The following is a 27,884-nucleotide window of genomic DNA, read 5'->3' on the forward strand; positions in this document are numbered from 1 at the left end:
CCCTAACCCTAACTTTAGCCCCAACCCTAACCATAACTTTAGCCCCGTCGTCACAAAAAAAGTTCAATGTAACCTTTTTTTTGTACGTCGCGTCCGCCATTTCCGCGCATGCGTGGCCGTAACTCTGCCCCCTCCTCCCCAGGACATAGACTGGGCAGCGGATGCGTTGAAAAACTGCATCCGCTGCCCACGTTGTGCACAATTTTCACAGCGTGCGTCGGTACGTCGGGCCGACGCATTGCGACCGCCCCGTACCGACGCAAGTGTGATAGAAGCCTAAGGCTACTTTCACACTAGCGTCGTACTCGGCTCATCGCAGTGTGCCGGGCCGACGTACCGACGCTAGCGTTGTAAGCGCCACACAACGGGTGCAGCGGATGCTGTTTTTTCAACGCATCCGCTGCCCCATTGTGAGGGGAGGCGGGGGCGGAGTTCCGGCCGCGCATGCGCGGTCGGAAATGGCGGACACGTCGCACAAAAAAGTTACATGTAGCTTTTTTTGTGCCGACGGTCCGCCAAAGCACGACGCATCCGTCGCACGACGGATGCGACATGTGGCAATCCGTCGCAATGCGTCGCTAATGCAAGCCAATGGAGAAAAAACGCATCCTGCAAGCACTTTTGCAGGATGCGTTTTTTCTCCGACGCATTGCGACGGAGGCCAAAAAACGCTAGTGTGAAAGTAGCCTAACCCTAACCCTAGCCCTAACCCTAACCCTAAATTTAGCCCCAACCCTAGCCCTAACCCTAACCCTAACTCTAGCCCTAACCCTAACTCTAACCCTAACCCTAACTCTAACCCTAACTCTAACCCTAACTCTAACCCTAACCCTAACTCTAACCCTAACTCTAACCCTAACCCTAACTCTAACCCTAACCCTAACCCTAATTTTAGCCCCAACTCGTCTTCTCCTGCCGGCCGGCAGATGGCAGCAGATGGCGGGCGCACTGCGCATGCACCCGCCATAAGGAAAAAGCCAGCTGGCAGGAGAAGACAGAAGAGGACCCAGGGACACCGGGTGAGTATGTTAGGGTCCCCGAATCCCCCTATTTCTCTGTCCTCTGATGTGTGATCACATCAGAGGACAGAGAAATACAGATCGCTTTTTTTTTTTTTTTTTGCGGTCGCCGGTAAACTGTTAATTACCAGCGATCGCAAAACAGGGGTCGGTGCAAACCGACCCCGATCATGTTCTTTGGGGTCTCGGCTACCCCCGGCAGCCGAGACCCCAAAGAACATCCGGGTGCCGGGCGGCGGGCGCACTGCGCGTGCGCCCGCCATTTTTTCCCGGAAAAAAGATGGCGGCGCCCATGGGGACCCACGAGGAGCACCGGGGGAGGTAGGTAAGTATTGGGGGGCTATTGGGGGCCATCGGGGACCCTATTTCTCTGTCCTCCGATGTGCGATCACATCGGAGGACAGAGAAATTAAACGGCACATCGCATTTTTTTTTTTTTATTTGTTGCAACCGCCGGTAAACGGTTAATTACCGGCGATCGCAACTCGGGGGTCGGTAAAAAACCCCCGAATCATGTTCTCTGGGGTCTCGGCTACCCTCGGCAACCGAGACCCCAGAGAAAATCCGACTCTGGGGGGCGCTATTCACTTTTTCCACAGCGCCGTTAATTAACGGCGCTGTGGTTTAAGTACCCTTAGCGGCCGCCGTTAAAAGGCGTATCGGCGGTCGTTAAGGGGTTAAAGTGCATAGAGCCTATTTTTTTATTTTATTTAATATTAATAAAGCCATGATGGACTACGCTGTACCACGCTACGAAATACCCAGTTGACACTTCTTTTGCGAGAAAAGCCATCCCAACCCTCCACCAGCATGTAAAAGACCGCATTGTCCATGCACTCTGGCAATCTGTGAGTACAAATGTGCACCTGACAACAGACGCATGGACCTGTAGGCATGGCCATGAAAGGTTACGTGTCCATTACGGTGCAATGTGTTAATGTGGTGGATGCATGGTCCACATGGGACAGCCTACTAAGTCTGTCTGCAGTCCCTAATTCAAATTGTCCTCAATTCAGGTTTTCGGGCTTTTTTAAAAAATAGGAAACTGCATTTGGGCAACTAGTTTGGTTGGGGCCTACTAGTGATGTCTGCCGCTCCTGGGTGTTCTCCTCCTCCTGGGTGTTCTCCTCCTCTTTGGTGTTCTCCTCCTGGTTTCCTTGTCTGAGCTTCAACCTTCAGGCTCTCATAAAGTATTTTTAAATGTAACACTGCAGTTGCCCTGCTACCTGGGTTGGGGCCTAGTAACGGTGTCTGCCACTCCCTGGTGTTGTCCTCCACTAAAAAAGCTGAGCTTCAACCTTCAGGTTCTCATTGAGTATTTTTTAATGTCACACTGCAGTTGCCCTACTACTTTGGTTGGGGCCTAGTAACGGTGTCTGCCGCTCCTTGGTGTTCTCCTCCTGGTTTCCTTGTCTGAGCTTCAACCTTCAGGCTCTCATAAAGTATTTTTAAATGTAACACTGCAGTTGCCCTGCTACCTGGGTTGGGGCCTAGTAACGGTGTCTGCCGCTCCTTGGTGTTCTCCTCCTCCTTGGTGTTCTCCTCCTGGTTTCCTTGTCTGAGCTTCAACCTTCAGGCTCTCATTAAGTATTTTTAAATGTAACACTGCAGTTGCCCTGCTACCTGGGTTGGGGCCTAGTAACGGTGTGTGCCGCTCCCTGGTGTTGTCCTCCACTGTATAAAGCTGAGCTTCAACCTTCAGGCTCTCATTAAGTATTTGTTTTTAAAAATTGGTGGTTGGGGCCTACTAACGGTGTGTGCCGCTCCCTGGTGTTGTCCTCCACTGTATAAAGCTGAGCTTCAACCCTAAGGCTCTCATTAAGTAGTTGTTTTTAAAAATTGGTGGTTGGGGCCTACTAATGGTGTGTGCCGCTCCATGGTGTTGTCCTCCACTGTATAAAGCTGAGCTTCAATCTTAAGGCTCTCGTTAAGTAGTTGTTTTTAAAATGTGTGGTTGGGCCCTTAAAACAGTGTCTGACGCTACTGGGTTTTCTCCTGTTTTGTTGTCCCGACCTTCAATGTTCAGGCTTTCGGCTTACATTTTAAATATTTAAACTGCAGTTGGCCTACTACTTTGGTTGGGCCTAGTAATGGTGTGTGCCACACTTTGGTGTTGTCCTGTGTTATTTTCCTGACCTTTAATCTTCAGGCTTTCGGCCTTCATTTGTAATATTAAACTGCATAGGGTCTACTAGTGTGGTTCGGCCCTACTAACGGTGTCTGCCGCTCCTGGGTTTTCTACTCCACTGAACTAAGCAATGCCACCTGGTTAGTCCTGTTACCAATTTTGAACTGCATTTTACCCACTTTATTATTTGGGCCTATATCAGTGTTTCGTCCTCATCCTGCCCATTGCCCAGCCGGTGCTAGATGAGTCTTGTGGTACTTTGACCCAGACCACTACATTCCCCTTGCACGCTACACAGCCACAATCTGACCCTGCTGAAAGTCAGGTTCCCCTTCCCGCATACTATACCACCTTACACAGGGACAAAGAGGAAGGTGCAGATGAAAGTGCAGGTTTCTTCAACAGGTAGGGGGGCATACTCCTTGGCGACATCACAGGCACAGGGCCCCTCAGAGTACGCAAAAGTGTCGCTGCCGGTGGGAGGCGCCCCCGCCGTGCAAACACACCGCCGTACTTTGAGGGGCCCTGTGCCAGTGCCAATGCGAACGAGTGGGCCCCCCTGCTTGCTCAGGATCACAGCACTTGCAAAGTTGAAATACTTACCTCTCACTGCTCCACCGCCGTGACGTAGTCCACGTTTCCTGGGCCCACTAAAACCTTGAACCAGCCCTACCCCCCACAACTTTTGCCAAATGACCCCCAATTTCCAATGCCCAACTATTATTAGAAAGTTAATTAAGATTGACAAGCTTCAGAAACAAGAATGCATGTTTTTGGCATTAAAATGGGCACTGTACGTGCTTTCCTGGCGTCCACTCACTGCCGACTATGCTTCCCCATTGACTTGCATTGGGTTTCATGTTTCGGTCGATCCCCGACTTTTCGCGATAATCGGCCGACTTCACTCGACTTGACTTTGGACAAAGTCGGGTTTCGCAAAACCCGACTCGATCTTAAAAAAATGAAAGTCGCTCAACCCTACTATTAACCTGTAAATGTAGGGTTATTGTGCAGGTTAATAACGTTCTGAAGCTGCCCAGTGCCAGCACTGAAATCCCCACTGCCAGAAGGAAATCAACTTTATTCCCCTCAGCAGAATCCGGTGTTCAGCCATAAGGGTGAGCCAGCGCAGGCTCAGTTGAAGCGGTGCCTGAACGACACCTCCGGCAGGACTCAAATATGGTACAGTAGATGAGGAGATAGAAACAAAACACTGGCTTTATTAAATGACAGAGGATTTTATGCTGGAAAATAAGACTAACAGTTCTTGTAATGATATCAGCAATATTAGATACAAAGAGAGATAGCTGGAGGGTGTCATGCAAGCTGTGCTCCATCTATAGCAATACATAGTTCAATACAAACAGTATAAACAATTCCTACAGACTACCAGCTTCTAAGGGTATGTCTCCACGCTCAGGATGGCCGGCGGTATCGCCGCTCGGCGCTAAGCCCCGCCCCCTTTCTGGGACGCGATCATGCCGGATGTGTTAACTCTTCACATCCGGGATGATCGCTCTGTCCCATAGGGCCCTGTGATATGCCTTGCGGGGACGCTGCGTCCCCACAAGGTGTACGGACATGCTGCGATCTGAAAAGACGCGCAGCATGTCCGTAGTCGCAGGGCCGCCGTGTGCGGGTTTCCACGCATAGTGGAGACGGGATTTCATCAAATCCCCTCCACTATGCTGGAACATCTGGACGCTGCTTGTTTGACGCTGCAGCTCTGCGCAGCGTCAAACAAGCAGCGTTTCCTGACCGTGGAAACATACCCTAAATTCCTACCTGGCTTCCGTTAATCGGGCCGCAAACCTACAGCATCCTAAGAGAAACCTGGTCTATACCCTAACATAGTTGAACACCGGTGTCACATTCACAGTTCTGCAAAGTCTGATAGTTTCTGTTCAATCTCTATGTAATGGAGCAGAGTTTTGTGTATCGCACTCTTCCTTCATGTTAACTGTTCCATCTTCTTTCAGGTTCGGGCAAATCTCGTCCCACTTTCAATGCTGAGGGATCACTGATACCATAGCGTTGCTTTCTCTCTTCAGGTTACAGTTGCTTGGGAAAAACCATCTCGTCTGTTCTATGCGACCCTTTTTTGTGACATAGTCTTTCTAGCTGATCCTGCGGTAACCGGGTACTATCTTCTCTAATAAAGCCGCTAATACATTTAACAATCTCTGAGTGTTCAAATACCCTTATTGCTCTGTCTTCCTAACACACAGGCACAAGTGTCTCACTATCCACTTCCTGATCAGACACCTCCTGCTTCTTGCTCAAACCAACACACAGCAAGCAGCAAAGGGGAAGTACTAGTCCAAGTGCACACAAATCAGTGGAGTATTGTCTCTTAAAGTAACAGTGTAATTCAGTTCTTGGCAGGGGCTGACAACCTACACAGTCAATGCTCAGTACATAGTGAATGGTGGCTGTAACTGCGCTCCTGGCACTGACTGACAGCCGACTAGAGCACTAGAGATGGCTGTCAGTGCCAAGGGAGTGGTTACAGTCACCACTCACTATGCACTGAGCGGTGACTGAATCCGCACAGGCCCACCATTATGGCTTAATACTGAACGCTGCCGGATGGAATAAAGTTAATTTCCTCCCAGCAGCGGGGCTCTCGCTGCAGCTTAATAGCTTTTTTTTTACATGAAATGTTCCCTTTAAAAGGAGCATCAGCTAATGCTATTTACCTGCAAATATAGTGTTAGTCTCTAAGTTAATAGTGTTAGATAGGTGCCCTGTTGCTGTACAGAAAGTACTGCTCATGCGAGAAAATTAACTTTATTCTTCCTGTGAGCCATTAGCTTTCAGTCGTAGAGGTGTGCAGCTATAGTCACTGCTCACATCTGGGCAGAGCCGGCTGTCAGTCAAAGTGCTGCGCGTGCTTACATCCTTCAATCACAGTGATGTGAGTAGTGACTGTAGCTGTGGTGGCACTCCTTTATGAATGAGCTGGCCGATCCCTAAATTAATAAATTGATTTTCTCTATGGTGCCGTGCTTTTAGTGCAGTAGCCGGGCACCTTTCTAACACTCTTAAAAGGGACTGTGTCATCAAAAATTTTTTTTAGCAACAATTGAAGAAATGTAAAGTATACATTTATAAACTTTTTTTTATTAACTTTTTTCTCTTGGTATAAAATATGAAGAATAATTAATGTAAAAAGCTTTGCAATTTTTCCACTTTTAAACAATAGACTTGCCATGAAAACAAGCAAGAGCTGCAGTAAACTGTTCTGGAAAACCCGTTTTCAACCAGTCAGCGACTTGTACAGTATGTTACGGCGCGTGAAAGAGAGAATATATTGGAAATAAAAATCTGCATTTTCTGGTCGGAAATTTTAGATTATTATTAAGGGGAAGGTGTCATGATTTTAATTTTTGTATTAATAATTATTGAATATATAATCAATTATTTTTAATGCAAAATTAAATCAACTACTTTAATTTTTTTTTTTTTTTTTTTTTATTAGTTTTTTTTTACTTTAGACACTGGGGGCTGCCATTTTCATTTGTTGGGGGTGTAAGTGTCTAAGCAGGAGACTTAGGCTACGTGCCCACGATCCGGAATAGCAGCTGTTTCTGGAACAGAAAATTCCCACAGTAGAATGTATTGAATGCGGTAAATCTGCATTGTTCAATGAACACGTGTGATTGACTGCAGCATTTTGGACAAAGTGAAAATACGCTGCATCCATAACGCTGCTGATCGTGGGCACGTATCATTACACACCTCACTTACGGAAGCCCCTGGGAGTGAGGTCGGACCGCGCCTGCATTTCATGCAATGAGGCTGCTTCTCCTGCCTCTTAGCCGTCCAGGTCACAGCATGATGGCATGAGCTGCCTCGGGGAGAAGATGCTGAGGAGTGGTTTACACATATAGATTTTAACCAAAAAGAAATAGAGAAATATGTCTGAGTTGTCTGCCATATTCTAAGAGTATACAAAGTCTGACTCGCCTTGTCTCCTTGCTGTAAGATGAGAATAAAGACTGCCTTGCTTCAGATGACTCCGTGCCTAGGGAAATAATTCCACTAACAAAATCCATACTCAGAGTTTGTACAATCAGTTTCTGATACTTACAGATATTGGGACATTCATTGCAGAGGCTGCAGGATCCACCTCCATATTTATTTACGGTAATCTACCAGAAAAGTGACAATAAATGGTGATAAAAAACTTGTTATACTTTCTTAAAATACAAGTGGGGTAAAAATAAGTATGTAGTCAGCCACCAATTGTGCAAGTTCTCCTACTTAAGAAGATGAGAGGCCTGTACTTGACATCATAGGTCGACCACAACTATGAGAGTCCAAATGAGAAAACAAATCCAGAAAATCACCTTGTCTGATTTGGGAAGATTTTTTTTTTGCAAATTATGGTGGAAAATAAGTATTTGGTCACCTAAACACATGCAAGATTTCTGGCTCTCACAGACCTGCAACTTCTTCTTTAAGGGGCTCCTCTGTCCTCCACTCATTACCTGTAGTAATGGCCCGTTTGAACTTGTTATCAGTATAAAAGACACCTGTCGACAACCGCAAATAGTCACACCCCAAACTCCACTATGGTGAAGACCAAAGAGCTGCCGAAGGACACCAGAAACAAAAGTGTAGTGTTTTCTTATTTTGACTCTCATAGTTGTGGTCTACCTATGATGTCAACTACAGGCCTCTTTCATCTGTATAAGTGGGAGAACTTGCACAATTGGTGGCTAACTACATACTTTTTTCCTATATATATATATCAGTACAGACCAAAAGTTTGGACACACCTCATTTAAAGATTGTTCTGTATTTTCATGACTGTGAAAATTGAAAATTGTACATTCGCACTGAAGGCATCAAAACAGTGTCACCAGCAAAGCACCCCCACACCTCCTCCATGCTTCACGGTGGGAACCAGGCATGTAGCGTCCATCCGTTCACCTTTTCTGAGTCGCACAAAGACACGGTCGTTGGAACCAAAGATCTCAAATTTGGACTCATCAGACCAAAGCACAGATTTCCACTGGTCTAATGTCCATTCCTTGTGTTCTTTAGCCCAAACAAGTCTCTTCTGCTTGTTGCCTGTCCTTAGCAGTGGTTTCCTAGCAGCTATTTTACCATGAAGGCCTGCTGCACAAAGTCTCCTTTTAACAGTTGTTGTAGAGATAGGTCTGCTGCTAGAACTCTGTGTGGCATTGACCTGGTCTCTAATCTGAGCTGCTGTTAACCTGCGATTTCTGAGGCTGGTGACTCGGATAAACTTATCCTCAGAAGCAGAGGTGACTCTTGGTCTTCCTTTCCTGGGGCGGTCCTCATGTGAGCCAGTTTCTTTGTAGCGATTGATGGTTTTTGCAACTGCACTTGGGGACACTTTCAAAGTTTTCCCAATTTTTCGGACTGACTGACCTTCATTTCTTAAAGTAATGATGATGGCCACTCATTTTTTTTTACTTAGAATTTGTATTATGGCAAGAAAAAAAGCAGCTAGCAGTCTATTCAGTAGGACTATCAGTTGTGTATCCACCAGACTTCTTCTGCACAACACAACTGATGGTCCCAACCCCATTTATAAGGCAAGAAATCCCACTTATTAAACCTGACAGGGCACACCTGTGAAGTGAAAACCATTCCCGATGACTACCTCTTGAAGCTCATAAAGAGAATGCCAAGAGTGTGCAAAGCAGTCATCAAAGCAAAAGGTGGCTACTTTGAAGAACCTAAAATATAAGACATAATTTCAGTAACTTTTTTGTTAAGTATACAATTCCACATGTGTTAATTCATAGTTTTGATGCCTTCAGTGAGAATGTACAATTTTCATAGTCATGAAAATACAGAAAAATCTTTGAATGAGAAGGTGTGTCCAAACTTTTGGTCTGTACTGTATATATATATATATATATAGTCATATGAAAAAGTTTGGGCACCCCTATTAATCTTAAGCTTAATGTTTTATAAAAATTGTTTTTTTTGCAACAGCTATTTCAGTTTCATATATCTAATAACTGTTGGACTCGGTAATGTTTCTGCCTTGAAATGAGGTTTATTGTACTAACAGAAAATGTGCAATCTGCATTCAAACAAAATTTGACAGGTGCATAAGTATGGGCACCCTTATCATTTTCTTGTTTTAAATACTCCTACCTACTTTTTACTGACTTACTAAAGCACTTTTTTTGGTTTTGTAACCTCATTGAGCTTTGAACTTCATAGCTAGGTGTATGCAATCATGAGAAAAGCTACTTAAAGTGGCCACTTGCAAGTTGTTCTCCTGTTTGAATCTCCTCTGAAGAGTGGCATCATGGGCTCCTTAAAACAACTGTCAAATGATCTGAAAACAAAGATTATTCAACATAGTTGTTCAGGGGAAGGATACAAAAAGCTGTCTCAGAGATTTAACCTGTCAATTTCCACTGTGAGGAACATAGTAAGGAAATGGAAGAACACAGGTACAGTTCTTGTTAAGGCCAGAAGTGGCAGGCCAAGAAAAACATCAGAAAGGCAGAGAAGAAGAATGGTGAGATCAGTCAAGGACAATCCTCAGACCACCTCCAGAGAGCTGCAGCATCAACTTGCTGCAGATGGTGTCACTGTGCATGGGTCAACTATACAACGCACTGTGTTTTTTTTGCCGCCATGCATAACGCCTTTTTGTATTACCAAACAACTCAATCTTGGTTTCATCAGTCCACAGGACCTTCTTCCAAAAAGAAATTGGCTTCTCCAAATGTGCTTTTGCATACCTCAGCCGACTCTGTTTGTGGCGTGCTTGCAGAAACGTCTTCTTTCGCATCACTCTCCCATACAGCTTCTCCTTGTGCAAAGTGCGTTGTATAGTTGACCGATGCACAGTGACACCATCTGCAGCAAGTTGATGCTGCAGCTCACTGGAGGTGGTCTGAGGATTCTCCTTGACTGATCTCACCATTCTTCTTCTCTGCCTTTCTGATGTTTTTCTTGGCCTGCCACTTCTGGCCTTAACAAGAACTGTACCTGTGTTCTTCCATTTCCTTACTATGTTCCTCACAGTGGAAATTGACAGGTTAAACCTCTGAGACAGCTTTTTGTATCCTTCCCCTGAACAACTATGTTGAATAATCTTTGTTTTCAGATCATTTGACAGTTGTTTTGAGGAGCCCATGATGCCACTCTTCAGAGGAGATTCAAACAGGAGAACAACTTGCAAGTGGCCACTTTAAGTAGCTTTTCTCATGATTGCATACACCTAGCTATGAAGTTCAAAGCTCAATGAGGTTACAAAACCAAAAAAAGTGCTTTAGTAAGTCAGTAAAAAGTAGGTAGGAGTATTTAAAACAAGAAAATGATAAGGGTGCCCATACTTATGCACCTGTCAAATTTTGTTTGAATGCGGATTGCACATTTTCTGTTAGTACAATAAACCTCATTTCAAGGCAGAAACATGACTGTGTCCAACAGTTATTAAATATATGAAACTGAAATAGCTGTTGCAAAAAAAACAATTTTTATAAAACATTAAGCTTAAGATTAATAGGGGTGCCCAAACTTTTTCATATGACTGTATATATATATATATATATATATATATATATATACATACACACATACACACACACACACTAGATGGTGGCCCGATTCTAACGCATCGGATATTCTAGAATATGTATGTATGTATGTATGTATGTATATAGCAGCCACATAGTATATAGCACAGGCCACGTAGTATATAGGAGCCATGTAGTATATAGCAGACAAATAGTACATGGCCTGTGCTATATACTATGTGGCTGCTATATACATACATACATACATATTGTAAAATAGCTGATGCATTAATACAGGCCACGCAGTATATAACAGTGGCCACGCAGTATATAACACAGCCCACGCAGTATATAGCAGCCACGCCGTATATAACCCAGGCGACGTAGTATATAGCACAGGCCACGCAGTATATAACACAGGGCATGTAGTATATAGCACAGGCCACGCAGTATATAACACAGGGAACGCAGTATATAGCACAGACCACGCAGTATATAACACAGGGAACGTAGTATATAGCACAGGCCACGCAGTATATAACACAGGGCACGTAATATATAGCACAGCCAACGCAGTATATAACACAACCCACATAGTATCTAACAGTGGCCAGGTAGTATATAGCAGCCATGCAGTATATAACACAGCCCACGTAGTATACAGCAGTGTGGGCACCATATCCCTGTTTAAAAAAATAATTAAAATAAAAAATAGTTATATACTCACCCGCCGGGATCCAGCGAAGCTCTCGCGATACGCGCGCGGCTGCCGCCATCTTCCGTTCCCAGGATGCATTGCGAAATTACCTACATGACTTAGCGGTCTCGCGAGACCGCTAAGTCTTCTGGGTAATTTCGCAATGCATCTCTGAGAACGGAAGATGGCGGCAGCCGCGTGCAGCTCGGCGGACTACGGAGGGTGAGAATAGCATGTTTTTGTTTTTTTATTATTATTTTTAACATTACATCTTTTTACTATTGATGCTGCATAGGCAGCATCAATAGTAAAAAGTTGGGGACACACAGGGTTAATAGCAGCGATAACGGAGTGCATTACCCGCAGCATAACGCGGTCCATTACCGCTGGCATTAACCCTGTTAGTAGTGTCTGGAGGAGAGTATGGAGCGGGCGCTGGGCATTGACTGCAGGGGAGTAGGGAGGGACTAATCGGACTGTGGCCGTCGCTGATTGGTCGCGGCAGCCATGACAGGCAGCTGGCAAGACCAATCAGCGACGCGGGATTTCCGGTACGGAAGTTGCAGACAGAAAGACGGAAGTACCCCTTAGACAATTATATATATACAGTATATATATATATATATATATATATATATATATATATATATATATATATATATATATATATATATATATATACTAGTCTGGCTGGGATAGCCCGCGTGCGGGGTCGCATGTGCAACAGATTTTAATTGCAACAGTTTAAAGTGCATGGCAGTTAGACAATGGCATTGAAGCTGATGTTCCCCTCTTCTCTTCTTCACACAGGTAATTTTTCCATCATCCATTTGTGTGCTGACTGCAAGTGTGAACAGATCCATTTTTAGCAAGCTTTGCTCATGGTAATTTTTCCATCGCTCCTGTGTTTGTTTGTTTTCTTTTCTTCCTCTGCTTTTGGTCTCTGATTCAAAGTGTTCAAAGTTATCTTCTTTTTTTTTTCCCACTGTTTTATGGCCTTGCTCCGCATTGGTTGTTTACCCTGCATAGTAATGCCTGCTCTGGCCTTATGCTAATTGGTTAATTGCTGATTGTGGACATTTGGTTTCTGATGCTAGCAGTCATTTCATTTCATATATATTTAGTCTGGCTGGGATAGCCCGCGTGCGGGGTCGTGTGTGCAACAGATTTTAAGCGCAACAGTTTAAAGTGCTTTGCAGTTAGACAATGGCAGTTGGGCAGGATACAGGTAAGGTGCATAAGTTCTATAAACAATCATGCTTCTTGGTCAGTAATAATACATTATGCATTGATCATATCAATCTGCTTCTTATTTGTTTTTAGTTCTGCTTTCTCACAAATCGCCCGCCCTTTAACACATTCTGGGCAATCTCTCTATATCCACCCCTCCCTTCTCCCCTCTCCCATGTATAACTCTGAGGCCCTACTGACATTTCTTACCCACTCCAAACCAGCCACTACCGCCATGCAGCACTCAAAACGTTCATACAAATCATCCCACCACCTGCTCTTTCTGTTTTTTCTCCTTCTACTAGTTGCAGGTGACATTTCCCCGAACCCTGGCCCCCCCTCCACCAGCATACAATACTCTCCTGTAGCTGCATATAGAAACCCTGCTAATCTTATTTACATTCAGTGCATGCCTTCTCCTATAGCTTTCCAATGTGCACTCTGGAATGCTCGGTCTGTGTGTAAGAATCACGATCTTTTCCTCTCTAATTCCCTTAACCTTCTGGCTATTACAGAAACCTGGATCCAGCTTTCAGACACTGCCGCTCTCTCGTTTGGTGGGCTGAAATTTTCACATACCACCAGACCTGAAAACAGACAGCGTGGGGGTGTTGGTTTGCTCCTTTCATCACAATGTGCTTTCCAGGTCATTCCCCCGGTTCCCTCACTTACATTTCCTTCCTTTGAAGTCCACACCGTCAGACTCTTTAAGCCCTTCTCCTTGCGGGTGGCGGTTGTTTACCGCCCTCCAGGCTCCTCCCGCCTGTTTCTAGACCACTTTGCCACCTGGCTTACTCACTTTCTATCCTGTGACATCCCCACCCTTATCATGGGAGACTTTAACATCCCCATCAATGATCCCCTCTCCCAATCTGCCTCTCATCTTCTTTCTCTAACTTCTTCATTCGGCCTCTCACAGTTTACTAATTCTCCTACGCATGAGGACGGGAATACTCTGGACCTGGTTTTCTCCCGTCCCGGATCGCTGCACGACTTTACTAACTCCCCTCTCCCGCTTTCGGACCACAACCTTCTTTCCTTCTCTGTCAAGAATTGTCTCCTCACTCGGGACACCCCAACCTACCACACTTATCAGAATACACGTTCCATTAATACCCAGCAGCTTATGGACAATCTCCTCCCTCTCCTGTCCAGACTTAGCATTGTCACACTTCAATATTACACTGAAGAATGCCCTGGATGAAGCAGCACCTTCTGCATGCAGAAAGACCCGACACAGACAACGGCATCCCTGGCACACTATGCAAACACGCTTTCTTCAGCGTTGTTCAAGGTGTGCAGAACGGCAGTGGAGAAAGTCTCTCTTAGCAGAAGACTTCATCCACTATAAGTTCATGCTCAAAACCTATAACTCTGCCCTTTATCTGGCCAAACAATCCTACTTCACTACCCTCATCACCTCACTACCCAACAACCCAAAACGACTTTTTGAAACCTTAAATTCCCTCCTGAAACCTAAAGTACAGGCCCCCATCACCAATCTCAGTGGTGAGGATCTGGCCACTTACTTCCTAGAAAAAAATCAACCACATCCATCAGGATATCTCAGCCCAATCTCCTCAGTGCCTGGATCCCCTTCCCTGCCGCACCTCAAGCTCACTAGACATCTTTGAGCCTGTCTCAGAAGAAGAAGTTTCCAAGCTCCTCGCTTCTGCTTGGCCTACAACAGTGACCCCATTCCTTCACCTCTCCTGCAGTCTCTCTCACCAGTGGTCACCACTCACCTGACTAAAATATTTAACCTCTCTCTTTCTTCAGGTATCTTTCCCTCCTCATTTAAACATGCCATCATAACCCATTTACTTAAAAAGCCATCCCTGGACCAGAACTGCACTGCTAACTACAAACCTGTATCTAACCTTTCCTTCATCTCTAAACTCCTGGAACGCTTGGTCCACTCCCGTCTGATCCGCTATCTCTCAAATAACTCTCTTCTCGACCCCTTACAATCTGGTTTCCGCTCTTTACACTCCACTGAAACTGCCCTCACTAAAGTCTCTAATGACTAACAGCTAAATCCAAAGGTCATTGCTCTCTGCTGATTCTCCTGGATCTCTCTGCCGCATTTGACACTGTGGATCACCAGCTCCTTCTCACTATGCTTTGCTCCATAGGCCTCAAGGACACAGCCCTCTCCTGGTTCTCCTCCTACCTCTCTGACCGCTCCTTCACTGTATCCTTTGCCGGCTCCTCTTCCTCTCCTCGTCCCCTATCGGGGTTCCGCAGGACTCAGTCCTAGGCCCCCTCCTCTTCTCTCTATACATGGCCCCTATTGGACAATCAGCAGATTTGGGTTCCAGTATCATCTCTATGCTGATGACACCCAATTATACACTTCTTCCCCTGTCATCACCCCTACCCTAATTCAAAATACTAAGGATTGTCTCTCTGCTGTCTCTAACATCATGTCCTCCCTCTATCTGAAACTAAATGTCTCCAAAACGGAACTTCTTGTGTTTCTCCCTTCTACTAACCTCACTCTTCCCAACATCGAAATTACCCTGGAGGGTTCAACCATAACTCCCAAGCAGCATGCCCGCTGTCTTGGGGTCACACTCGACACCAATCTTTCCTTTACTCCCTATATCCGATCACTCAGTCGCTCTTGTCACCTGCATCTTAAAAACATCTCCAGAATCCGACCTTTCTCACCTTTGAAACTGCTAAGACTCTTACTGTAGTTCTTATTCATTCTCGTCTGGACTACTGCAACTCTCTTCTGATCGGTCTCCCTCTTAACCAAACTTTCTCCTCTCCAATCCATCTTGAATGCGGCAGCCAGAGTCATATTTCTGTCCAACCGCTTCACCGATGCCTCCATCTTGTGCCAGTCATTACACTGGCTAACCATTCGCTACAGGGTCCAGTATAAACTCATCTCTCTCACCCACAAAGCCCTCCACAGTTCTGCACCACCTTATATCTCATCTCTCATCTCTGTCTATCGCCCTACACGTGCCCTCTGTTCTACAAACGACCTAAGACTAACATCCCCTGTAATCCGAACCTCGCACCTCCGTCTCCAAGACTTCTCTCGTGCTGCGCCAGCTCTCTGGAATGCAAAAAACACTTATCTGCATTTGTGATATATATAAGTGGATCACCACCTGCATACTATATATAAGTAGAACCAAAAAGAACAAAGCGTATGCATATAAACTGGGATCACCACTAGGGTTGAGCGACTTTTATTATTATAGGATCGGGTCGGGTTTCACGAAACCCGACTTTCTCAAAAGTCGGGTCGAGTGAAATCGGCCGATCCTATAAAAAAGTCGGGGTGGGGGTCGGCCGAAACACAAAACCCAATGCAGTGCAATGGGATACTATGGTTCCCAGGGTCTGAAGGAGAGGAAACTCTCCTTCAGGCCCTGGGATCCATATTTAAGTGTAAAATAAAGAATTAAAATAAAAAATATTGATATACTCACCTCTCCGACGCAGCCTGGACATCGCCGCTGGTAACCGGCATCTTCCGTTCCTAAGAATGGCGCTTGAAAGACCTTTCGATGACATCACGGCTTGTGATTGGTCGCGGCGGCCCACGTGACCGCTCAGCGACCAATCACAAGCCGTGACGTCATCCCTCAGGTCCTAAATTCCTCATTCTAGGAATTTAGGACATGAGAATTACGTCACGGCTTGTGATTGGTCGCTGAGCGGTCACGTGGGAGGCCGCGACCAATCACAAGCCGTGACGTCATCGAAAGGTCCTTCACGCGCTCATTCTTAAGAAGGAAGGCTGCCGGAAAGAAGCCGAGGGTGAGTATATTCCTATTAGGTATATACTCACCCTCGGACGCGCCCTGCTTCTTTCCGGCAGCCTTCCTTCTTAAGAATGAGCGCGTGAAGGACCTTTCGATGATGTCACGGCTTGTGATTGGTCACGGCGGCCCACGTGACCGCTCAGCGACCAATCACAAGCCGTGACGTAATTCTCATGTCCTAAATTCCTAGAATGAGGAATTTAGGACCTGAGGGATGACGTCACGGCTTGTGATTGGTCGCTGAGCGGTCACGTGGGCCGCTGCGACCAATCACAAGCCGTGACGTCATCGAAAGGTCTTTCAAGCGCCATTCTTAGGAACGGAAGATGCCGGTTACCAGCGGCGATGTCCAGGCTGCGTCGGAGAGGTGAGTATATCAATATTTTTTATTTTGATTCTTTATTTTACACTTAAATGTGGATTCCGATACAGATTTCCGATATCGCAAACATATCGGAACTCGGTATCGGAATTCCGATACCAGATTCAGAAGATCGCCGACCTCATGGCCGACCCCACACAGGGGTCGGGTCAGGTTTCATGAAACCCGACTTTTCCAAAAGTCGGCGACTTCTGAAAATGGCCGACCCGTTTCGCTCAACCCTAATCACCACATCAATTTACATTTTATACAAAAAACTTCTTTATTAGGGAAACACCACACAAAAAAGCATAAAAACATTTAAAAGCCCCACAATAAGACCTGGGGTAACGGGTCCATACAAATCACAGGTTAATACCATAACACAGTATACAACATTGTACAGCCAATATGCATAAATACACAAGTCACAAAAACCAATGTCCCTCACATGTAGACAAAATATAGTATAATGTGGTCCACAAGCATAAACCCAGAATGTATACCCACAAATTAAGCCAGGCACATAATGCTGTGCCCTATAGAGAAGGATCCAAAAGGAAAAATGTAATGAAAGGTGTGTTTTTAGAGGTGCAAAGCACCATCCGGATCCCTAGACCCTAATATTCCGATCCTATGTTCTTACCCTACCTAACAAATAGGCAGTAATGAGGCTCCTGGCAGGGTGGGTTTAGCGGGGTTCTAGCAGGCTGTGCAGTTGTTGAGACCCACGTGTATCGACGCCTATAGCATCCTCCTCAAGGTCAGTACACAATGTACGGTGCATATGTTGGCACTATATAAATAAAGATTATTATTATTATTATACTATAGAGATATATATATATATATAGTAAAAATCATGCAGCAAGATCAGAGTGCAACTAAACGCAGAGCAGAACGACACAAAATCATCTACCAGTACACAAAATTGTAAGTGAATAGCGATTATACCACAAAATCATTCAAAATTATTCCTATATTTTATCCTGTGAAATTACACATGTAATCCTGAATTAGGGGCAAAGAACGAACAAAAGCATCAGGTAATGTTTTATTTAATAGTAAAGTAATTTACTCCAATAAAACCTTCATTATTAGATGATAAGAATATTTATTACAAATCACCATTTACATTAATATATTCATCATTTCATTAATTCATCAGGCTCACATTTATACCGTCAACCAGCATATATTATATTTTTTGGCAGAGGCCATATCTTGCAAAAAAGTATAACATTTTCCCACCAACATTTTGGTTGCCAGTTTTCCAGTATATTGTCAGCAACTAATAACAAACCGATACAGAGGTGCATACTACAGCAGCCACGATGACAGTACCAATACCTCTAACTATATCGTCAGAAACTGAATGTACAAACTCTGTACAGGATTTGTCATCTGATCACTAATCCATTGTTATATTATAGGTGTAAATAATTATCAGTAAAAATATCAGGAAGAAAAATCAAGTATATATACACATGTCACATCACTTATTGATAGTTATAGGCTGTGTTCATATCTGAGGTTTATGCTGTTTTCTATTGTGAAGGTTAAAAATTTTACTGTAATTTTTAAGAACGCAAAAATGGCTCATGTGATCACAGCCTTCGGTTTCATTTAGAATTCAGTGACTTTCCAAAGTGTCATCAGTATTTTTTATCCAATTTTCATCAGTGTTTGCTATGTGGGTCAGCTTTTACTATCAGAATTTTTCATCAGTGATTTTCACATATGACAACGCTTCTCCCATACATTGCAATGTTAATCGGACTGATGCCATCCATGTGATGTCTGATTTTCACATAGACTTGTCTTGGCAATTTTAATCTGTGACTGGTATCAAAAAACGATATGTCGCCATGATTTTTTGCAACGCCTCGGACCACAAAAAAAACACGGACATGTGAACAGCTCCATAGACTAAAATGAGTACATGTTCTATTAGATTCCAGTTCATGGTAAAAAAAAAAAAAAAACCCTGTCTTCCTCCAGGTTAGTAGTGTTTTTACAGTGATTAAACAAATGCACTTTTTCTTAATTTACATGGTGAAATTTATTTTTTAAATTTGGGGAAAAAAAAAAAAAATTGACTATCACTATTTTCCGAGACCTCTAACATTTTCAATTTTCAGTCGATGGAACTATGTGACAGCTTGTTTTTTGCTTCCCGAGATGACTTTTTATCATTAGTATTTTGTGGCAGATACAATGTTTTGGTCGCCTCTTATTGCATTTTTGCTGTGACCGAAAAGATGCAATTTTGGTGCTTTCATTAAACAAAACGGGTTTATTCATTTTATATTTTGATAGATCGTACTTTTACGGATGTGGACTTACCATATTATGTGTATTGTTTACATTTTTTTATTTCTTCATTTTTAATAGGAAAAAAGAGACTTGTGTTTTTTTTTACTTTTTTAAAAACGTTTTTTAACATTCTCTCTGTATTTTATGGTCGTCTTAAGGAACTTAAACCTGCGATTGTCTGATCGCTTGAACTATATACATATATACCACAGTATTGCTGTATATATCAAAAATCATGATCTCCTATGAACACCAGCCATGGAGCACAGTCATAACAGTCATGGAGGTCTTCAGCAGACCCTCGGCTGTCATAGCATTCAGCTCCACAAGTTCCACACTCCTATCTCCATCAGAACAAACGGCAAATGAAACCAAGGCTACAATGATGATGTGGCGGCCATTGATCACAATATTGTAAATAGAAAAGTTTGGGACTGATTGGGATCAGCAATGAAGAAACATTGATAAACCTAAGATAAAAAAACAAAATGAGCAAACAATCTGTAGTAACTAAATAATACAGGGGACTAAAGGTACCTTCACACTGAACGATATCGCTAGCGATCCGTGACGTTGCAGCGTCCTGGATAGCGATATCGTTGAGTTTGACAGGCAGCAGCGATCAGGATCCTGCTGTGACATCGTTGGTCGGAGCAGAAAGTCCAGAACTTTATTTTGTCGCTGGATCTCCCGCTGACATCGCTGGATCGGCGTGTGTGACGCCGATTCAGCGATGTCTTCACTGGTAACGAGGGTAAACATCGGGTTACTAAGCGCAGGGCCGCGCTTAGTAACCCGATGTTTACCCTGGTTACCAGTGTAAATGTAAAAAAAAACAAACACTACATACTTACATTCCGGTGTCTGTCCCCCGGCGCTCTGCTTCTCTGCACTGTGTAAGCGCCGGCTGGCCGTAAAGCCCAGCGGTGACGTCACCGCTGGGCTTTCCGACCGGCGCTCATAGTCAGTGCAGAGAAGCAGAGCGCCGGGGGACAGACACCGGAATGTACTGTTTGTTTTTTTTTATGTTTACGATGGTAACCAGGGTAAACATCGGGTTACTAGGCGCGGCCCTGCGCTTAGTAACCCGATGTTTACCCTGGTTACCAGGGGACTTCGGCATCATAGGTCGCTGGAGAGCTGTGTGACAGCTCTCCAGTGACCACACAACGACGCTGCAGCGATCGGGATCATTGTCTAGATCGCTGCAGCGTCGCTAAATGTGACGGTACCTTTAGTTAACAATGTTTTGATCAAAAAACGTAAAAGTCATCGCACAGTAACAAGGTGTACCCAAATCAGACCACCCGTTCCGATTCAGGTACACCTTGTCGAGGTGGGATGGCTTTTATGGTAAGGTTATATTGAGGTTACATGAAAGTTGTGGTCACCAATCATTTTATTGTGACCATTTGTTTGACCAAAAGTCTCTTAAGAACCTTAACAAAATGATCTTAGGTTGTTTGGCTTTACTGAAAATTGTTGTAAAAATTGGTAACAAAAAAAAATAGAGCCTAAGAAAACAATTTCTTCATGAGACTATTCCCACTGGCTGAACACTCCACTAATCTTAGATTCTGCTCCCTTTGATGTCACCAGCCGCTGGGTAGATTCCTTCTAGTACGATGGTTCCTCACAGCTGCTCCCCAATATCTTTATAGAACCTCCATATACACATAACGCAGCATGAAGAGGCTCGAAGAAGGCGGCAGTGAAGGTGTGTAAGTGTCTGATGGGGTCACACAGCTCATAAAAGGACAACTGCCCGGCCTCATAATCCAGACATATCCTGACCCTATTACTGGAGATCTCGTGAGGTAATGGGATCTTTTTATTGTCATGTCTCACTTCACAATATTTAATATAGAGCAACCGCACTCCATACAAACCCCAGGACTTCTTATCATTTCCAATGAATGACGGAGGCCCCCTCCTGTCTATACTGCGATAACACATCCCTATACACCAATTATCTCTTGGGTGCATTGACCAGCTTATTCCTGACCCCCTGATCTCCACATCCCAGTAATGTCGTCCTGAGGTAAATCTCCTCCCGCTCATCACCTGATAATACAGGAATCTCTCTGCTGTTTCTGGACGGTTCTGTATTTTTTCTGTCCAGGTCGCAGTTTTCAGGTCGTCTGATATAAGGACATTATTATCAGCCGTGTTTACATCCAGTAATATGTCTGCAGGACCCTCCCCATAGATTCCTACCGTTTTTCTAGGCATTACTTTGACCACACCACTTCTACTATTTACTATTTCATTGCCAATCCCACATTTTATACCTAATAAAGATAAATCTTGTATATAACTGGGCACAGGTGGGGCCCTGGAGGCTTGCAGTTTCATTTCTTGTGGTTGTGAGGGTGCAATAGTCTGTAGATAAGTTATTATATCAGAGAAACCTGCAAGAAATGTCCCTGTAATTGTATCCACATTATGTGTTTTATCCACACCTCCATAATGTCTCCCAGTGTCCTCATCACCTCCATCGTGTCCCGTCGTGTCCTCATTATCTCCGTCATGTCCCCCTGTGCCCTCATCACCTCCATCATGTCCCCCTGTGCCCTCATCACCTCCATCATGTCCTCCTGTGTCCTCATCACCTCCATCATGTCCTCCTGTGTCCTCATCACCTCCATCATGTCCTCCTGTGGCCTCATCACCACCATCATCCTCCTCAGGATCACACAAGTCACCGGTGTCTGGTTCCTGTAAGTGGATCCGTCATGTTACACAGCTCCTCAATGTGCCTCATCTTCCTGGACAGCTCGTCCTTCTTTATTTTCAGCTTCTGGATCACATCAGACAGTGACATTAATTCTTCCTTTTCCTGCCTGGAGAGGTCATTCAGGATGCTTTTCTCCAGGTCGTCCACCCGTCTCCTGAATTCTGTAAACAGGGCAGTGACTCTCTGGGCTTCCCCAGATGATTTTGATTGAGCTTTTCTCCTGCGCTCCTCCAGATGCTGGACTCTTTTCTTAGTTTTCTCTTTCTTTGTGATTATTTTCTGCAAAATAATTCTCAATTTCTTCTTTATTTTCTTAGAGGCCTCATCCAAAATCTCTACCTGATGACCACAATGTTCTCCTGCGACACAATAAACACAGATACAAGCAGTGTCCTCAGTGCAGTAATATTCCAGGATCTTCTTATGGACAGAACATTTCCTGGTCTCCAGAGAAGTGCTGGGATCAGTGAGGACGTGTTCTGGTCCTTTACTGTGAACTTTCAGGTGTTTCTCACACAATGCAGCTTCACAGTGTAGACAGGATCTAACAGCAGGTGCAGGAGATTCCACACAGTAAGTGCAGCAGATCCCGGTGATCTCCTCCTGATGTGGATGAGTAGACAGGAAACGCTCTGCTACATTACCCAGAGTTATGTTCCTTATCCGTGCCGGTCGCTCCTGAAACTTTTCTCTGCATTCAGGACAGAAATAATCTCCAGACTCGTCCTGTGTATTCAGGACCCGATCAATACAGACCCGGCAGAAGTTGTGTCCACATCTCAGGGTTACAGGATCTGTATACAGGGTCAGACAGATGGAACATTCCAGCTCTTCTTTCAGAATAGCAGACGCCATGGTTTCAGGATTTACAGGAAAGGAAACTGAAAATGTATGTTATAGGGCGTGTTCCCTGAAATATGACATTGCACAACCTGTCGCTGAAAGTATTAACTCTATAATCTGCTAGATATTGCCTTGCGCAGGCGTGTACTCCGGAGGACAGAGAATGAACTTCAATCCAATATTGCGGCCAGCATGCAGCCAGCGGGTAAGGAAAGGGTTAATCAAACACTCGAAAACCCCTCCCATATGACCCTAAACAGGTCCCGCCAAATTCAGGTGACAGGTTCTCTTTAACTCGTTACCTGTATAAAAGACACCTGTCCACACTCTCAATCACTCTACACCCTCTCTACCATGGTCAAGGCCAAAGAGCTGTCTGAGAACACAGGGGGGGGGGGGGGAATTGTAGATCTGCACAAGGCTGGGATGGGCTACAAGACACAAGGTAAGCAGCTTGGTGAGAAGGTAACAAGGTTTGGGCCAATTATTAGAAAATGGAAGAAACAAGATGACTGTCAATCTTCCTCGGTCTGGGATTCCATGCAAGATCTCACCTCGTGGGGTAAGGAGGATTCTGAGAAAGATCAGGAATCAGCAAAGAACTACATTGGGAGGACCTGGTCAGTGACCTGAAGAAAGTTGGGACCACAGTCTCAAACTTTACCGTTAGTGACACACTACGCCATCATGGATTAAATTCTTGCAGGGCACGCAAGGTTCCCCTGATCACACCAGCACTTGTCCAGTCCCATTTGGATTTCGCAAATTACTATCGGGATGATCCAGAGGAGGCATTACATAAGATCATGTGGTCAGATGACTCCAAAATAGAACTTTTGGTATCAACTCCACTTGCCGTGTTTGGAGAAACAAGAAGGATGAGTACAACTGCAAGAACACTATCCCAACCGTGAGGCATGGTGGGGGAAACATCATACTTCAAGGGTGCTTTTCGCCAAATGGGACAGGACAACTGCACCATATTGAAAGGAGAATGGATGGGGTCATGTATCGTGAGATTTTGGAAATCTACCTCCTTCCCTCAGTAAGAGCATTGAAGATGGGTCATAGCTGGTTCTTCCAGAATGACAATGACCCAAAGCACACACCGAGGGCAACTACGAGGTGGCTCCGTAAGAAGCATCACAAGGTCCTCTAGTGACCTAGCCAGTCTCCAGACCTGAACCCAATAGAAAATCTTTGGAGAGTGCTGAAACTCAATGTTGCCCAGCGATGGCCCCGAAACCTGAAAGATCTGGAGAAGATCTGTATGGAGGAGGGGGCCAATATCCCTGCTGCAGTGTGTGCAAACCTGGTCAAGAACTACAGGAAACATCTGACCTCTGTAATTGCAAACAATGGTTTCTGGACCAAATATCAAGTTCTGTTTTTCTATTGTATCAAATACTTAATTAATTTGCATTTTATTGCATGAAATTTGTAAAAATCATACAATGTGATTTTCTGAATTTTTTTTTGTAAGATTCTGTCTCTCACAGTTGCTGTACATATACCCTAGTGACTCACATCAACCACAGTATCTGCATGTGGAGGGTGAAATAACATATGCAGAGTTGCAGACTTGACTATGGTACAAACAAAGAAGGTTGGTTTTTTTCCGGATGGGGCATAAGATTAGCATTTCAGGTAATGGTATTTAGCTTGGCAGTTGCCGTTTTTGTATGCAGTTCATCACTTTCAGATAAGGCGGTTTTGGTTTTTAAAATGTTAATGATTTTTAAGAAGTGCAAAATAAAAACCTGAGCTCTTTACTCACTCACATCGGGTCCAGTGCTGTCTCTGTGCTGCTGCCCCTGTCTTTGTTGATTGGCTGGAGCAGTGACGTCACGTCAACAGTGCACACAACCTCTACACTCTGCAGCTCTGTGAGTATAATTGGTATAGGCTTCCTAGTCCAGTGATTCATAGCAGTGGTCACGTGTCCTGTAGATGTGACACCAAAAACTTGAACAATGGGGGAGAGGCAGCATTTTGAACCACGAAGGTCTTCACCCATGGTCAATTATGCAACACCGCTCAGCCTCAATATACAATTCCTCTCAGGAAACCTCAACTCCAGCCTAAAAAGCCAAGAATTGGAATTAACAGACTAGTTCTGATACACAGAGTGCATGCAGGGAACTGTTGAAGTGCGGTAATGTGTGACCTCCAAGCCCAGAGTTGTGAGTGAATACTGGGCAGATCATATTCACAAACGAGGCTCCCCACTTCTGCTGTCTTCACTTCATCCATAAAACCAGTGAGCATGCAGCAGTCTGCCAAACTGTGTCTTCAAACTCAAATGACCCCTGGATAATATTTTCCCAATGTTGTACTGTCAGTGCCATGCCCAAGCAATAGGAAGAGAAGAGACCGAGGTGCTCTGACATTGCGGTCACTTTGCAGCAATCCCTTTTCAGCGATTTTCAAAAATTGAAGCAAAAACATTGCGGTTTTTATCACTAACACAGCAAAACTGTTAACACTTATTTTAAAGCATTTGTCTAAGTGTATATATCTATATGACCAAATAGTATTACATGGAGCTATTTTACAACCCAAATATATTTGGAAGGAATCGAATAAAATATTAAATAGTGGGGGGCATGGCCTGCAATCACTCCATGCAGCAGTTAGACTGAGCTCCCAGGCAAAAAGCTGAAAAAGTAACTTTAAAGCAGATGTTAGAAGAAAATAAGTGGCCCTTAAGGCTCTTAGACCCTCCGGGACTAAACCAATGCCCCAAAGACCCATTAGATTCTCCTAATAAAGTTGTGGCCTATAGCAAGCTCCCGCAGCCTGAGGGTAAAGCCCAGCATATCCTGAAGGACCTGCAGGATAAGGAGAAAGCCTTAGCACCTGCCCAGGGTCCCACCAAGGACCGGTTCACATCGACAGGCAAAGACTACCAGAGACTGGGAGATGAGTGAACTTCACAGCACCCTCCATCCCAGTACCAGAGATCCATGCAGTGGCAAGGAGAAGATACACTTAGATGCCTGAGCCCACCACTTCTGACACCCATGACCTTCGTGACCAGGGCAGATAAAAAAGACAAGGTTCTGATGCCTAGATTGTCTAAACCTCTTACCTTCAGGTCGGAGACTAGGGTCGCTCCCTCACAGAGCTTCTCAGCCGTGGGGACTCCCTCGTACGATCACATGCTGCGATGGCAGAAGCGGGGATGAAGTCAAGATCAAGCAGGCAGAGGCCAACGTCTCTGCAGAAAACAGTGACAGGAACCCTAGACATTTCACTGTAAAAAGAAAAGAAGGTCATCAGCTCACCAATGGTAGAGAAATATCCATGGATTCAGGATAATACCTGACGCAAGGATCTTCAGGACCGGTATCCATGAGAAGACAAGGAAGTAGGAAAAGGGACGGTGAAATCCAGCACTGGAACCTTACACGTTTTGGACAGTGATGTCCTCACTCATAAATCATACTCACGAGTAAGGACATCACTTGTTTTATTCCTGTTTTTAACGTGACAAAAATTTATTTTAATAGCTCCTGTGCTGGATTTCACCATCCCCTTTCCTACCTCCTGGACATTTCACCCCTGATTACCTAGAAGGTACTCACTCCTCTAATATAGGACGTGAGATTAGCAAAACATCAAACGATACTGATGGGCTAGAAATGTAGTAACAAACCCCCACAGAAACATAGTACTAAGGTCAAAACACTAGAATCGGGGGAAAGATACTCTTAAAGGGGCAGCAAAGGAGAATTATGGCCAAGATGAAGAAGATCCTGAAAATTCATCCCTCTCCTACTGTCCAAACAAGCAAAGGATCAGGAGGGATTTTGGTGACTCCCCTAATGAGAAACCATCAGCAAGCTAGTATACTTTAGATCAGTGTTCCCCAAGTTCGGTCCTCAAGAGCCACCAACGGGTCATGTTTTCAGGAATTCCTTAGTATTGCCCAGGTGAGAATTCCATCATCTAGTAGACAGGCAACAATACCATCACCTGGGCCATACTAAGGAAATCCTGAAAACACGACCTGTTGGTGGCTCTTGAGGACTGGAGTTGGGGGAACACTGCTTTAGATAAAGATCGATGAGATCCTTGGGAGAATATAAGACCAGCTGGGAGAAACCTGTCACCAGCAGAATATATTATACAACTCCTTAAAGTGTTTAGCAATTGAATCCAAATCAATATAGAAAAATAATGTAATGTTTTTCCAGAGCTAAATGGAAAATATTATTACAAAACTGGAAGCGTACAACAGAAAGCTAAAAAACATGTGTAACACCCCAGGTCCCTGGTTGTTACAGTGGCATTGCTTTCCTCACAGGGAGAGGGATGTCATGCTTGGAATCGAGGAAGGATTCCTTTTATCAGGTATCACAAGCATGCAACATGTTGTTACTCCAGGCCAGAAGGGGGAGCTCTGATCCAGCTTGTGGGTGGCTCCCCTATATTAATATTCTGGCTGGAGGGGAAGTTAGTCAGTCAGTCAGTGAGTGCCAGACAGCAGACTGGAGCAGTCTGAGGCAGAGAGAGCAAGAGAGGGGCCGTGCAGCCACGTGAAGTGCTGCAGCTCCTGGAAAGAGAGGAAGGGAAGCAGAACAGATTGTAGAGAGCGTGGAGTAAAGAGGCAAAGGAAAGTGAGGAGGTTAGCTGCGACTGGGCTACCTTTAAAATAGAATGCTGATACCGGTAGCCGGAAAACCGAAGTTGTGGGGGTTACTCCATGCCTCACAGCAGAAACTAGCAGGACAGCCGATTGCAAGTCACCTGTCCACCTTAGGCACAGTAGCACAGTGAGCCCGGGTCATGATAGAGATCCTGTAAAAAGGCCAGCGCTACCTGTCATTCGGGTCAGTGTCCTACCTGCAAGGGGGACAGAGAGAAGACGTGAGGACCTTGTGAGAGGCCAAAGGCAGCAAGGGACTACAACACAGCGCTAGTAGGAAGACTTCCAACTCCACCTGGTAAGGGGGACTTCCCAACTCGCTAGCCGGCAGGACCATATCTGCATCGATGATCTGGTACCATGGTCTGTGGCTGCCTGAATTCATCAGTAAACCAGATAAAGAGACTGCAACTCTGTGTCCTCCGTTTCTTGCTACCTCATTCACCATCTTTATCTATACACCGGGTGCCCTGGGGACCTAGCTTCACCTGTGGGAAGCCATACAATCTATGCTGCAGTACCATCACCCCCAGAGGACCCATTTAAGCAGCGTCGGTCACCCTTGACCGAATACCACAGGTGGCATCATGAACT

The 27,884-nt window shown here is 44.7% G+C and overlaps 1 protein-coding gene and 1 pseudogene across 1 annotated transcript in view; both read right to left on the bottom strand.

The window, feature by feature from the left end:
* LOC143777006 (E3 ubiquitin/ISG15 ligase TRIM25-like) overlaps window positions 1-27,884 on the bottom strand; it is a 334,722-nt gene that overhangs the window by 229,016 nt on the left and 77,822 nt on the right. The gene's annotated exons all lie outside the window — the stretch shown is intronic.
* Window positions 20,609-22,763, bottom strand: LOC143774093 (E3 ubiquitin/ISG15 ligase TRIM25-like; annotated as a pseudogene).

Source organism: Ranitomeya variabilis, chromosome 5 (genome assembly GCF_051348905.1).
Source record: "Ranitomeya variabilis isolate aRanVar5 chromosome 5, aRanVar5.hap1, whole genome shotgun sequence".
NCBI lineage: Eukaryota > Metazoa > Chordata > Amphibia > Anura > Dendrobatidae > Ranitomeya > Ranitomeya variabilis.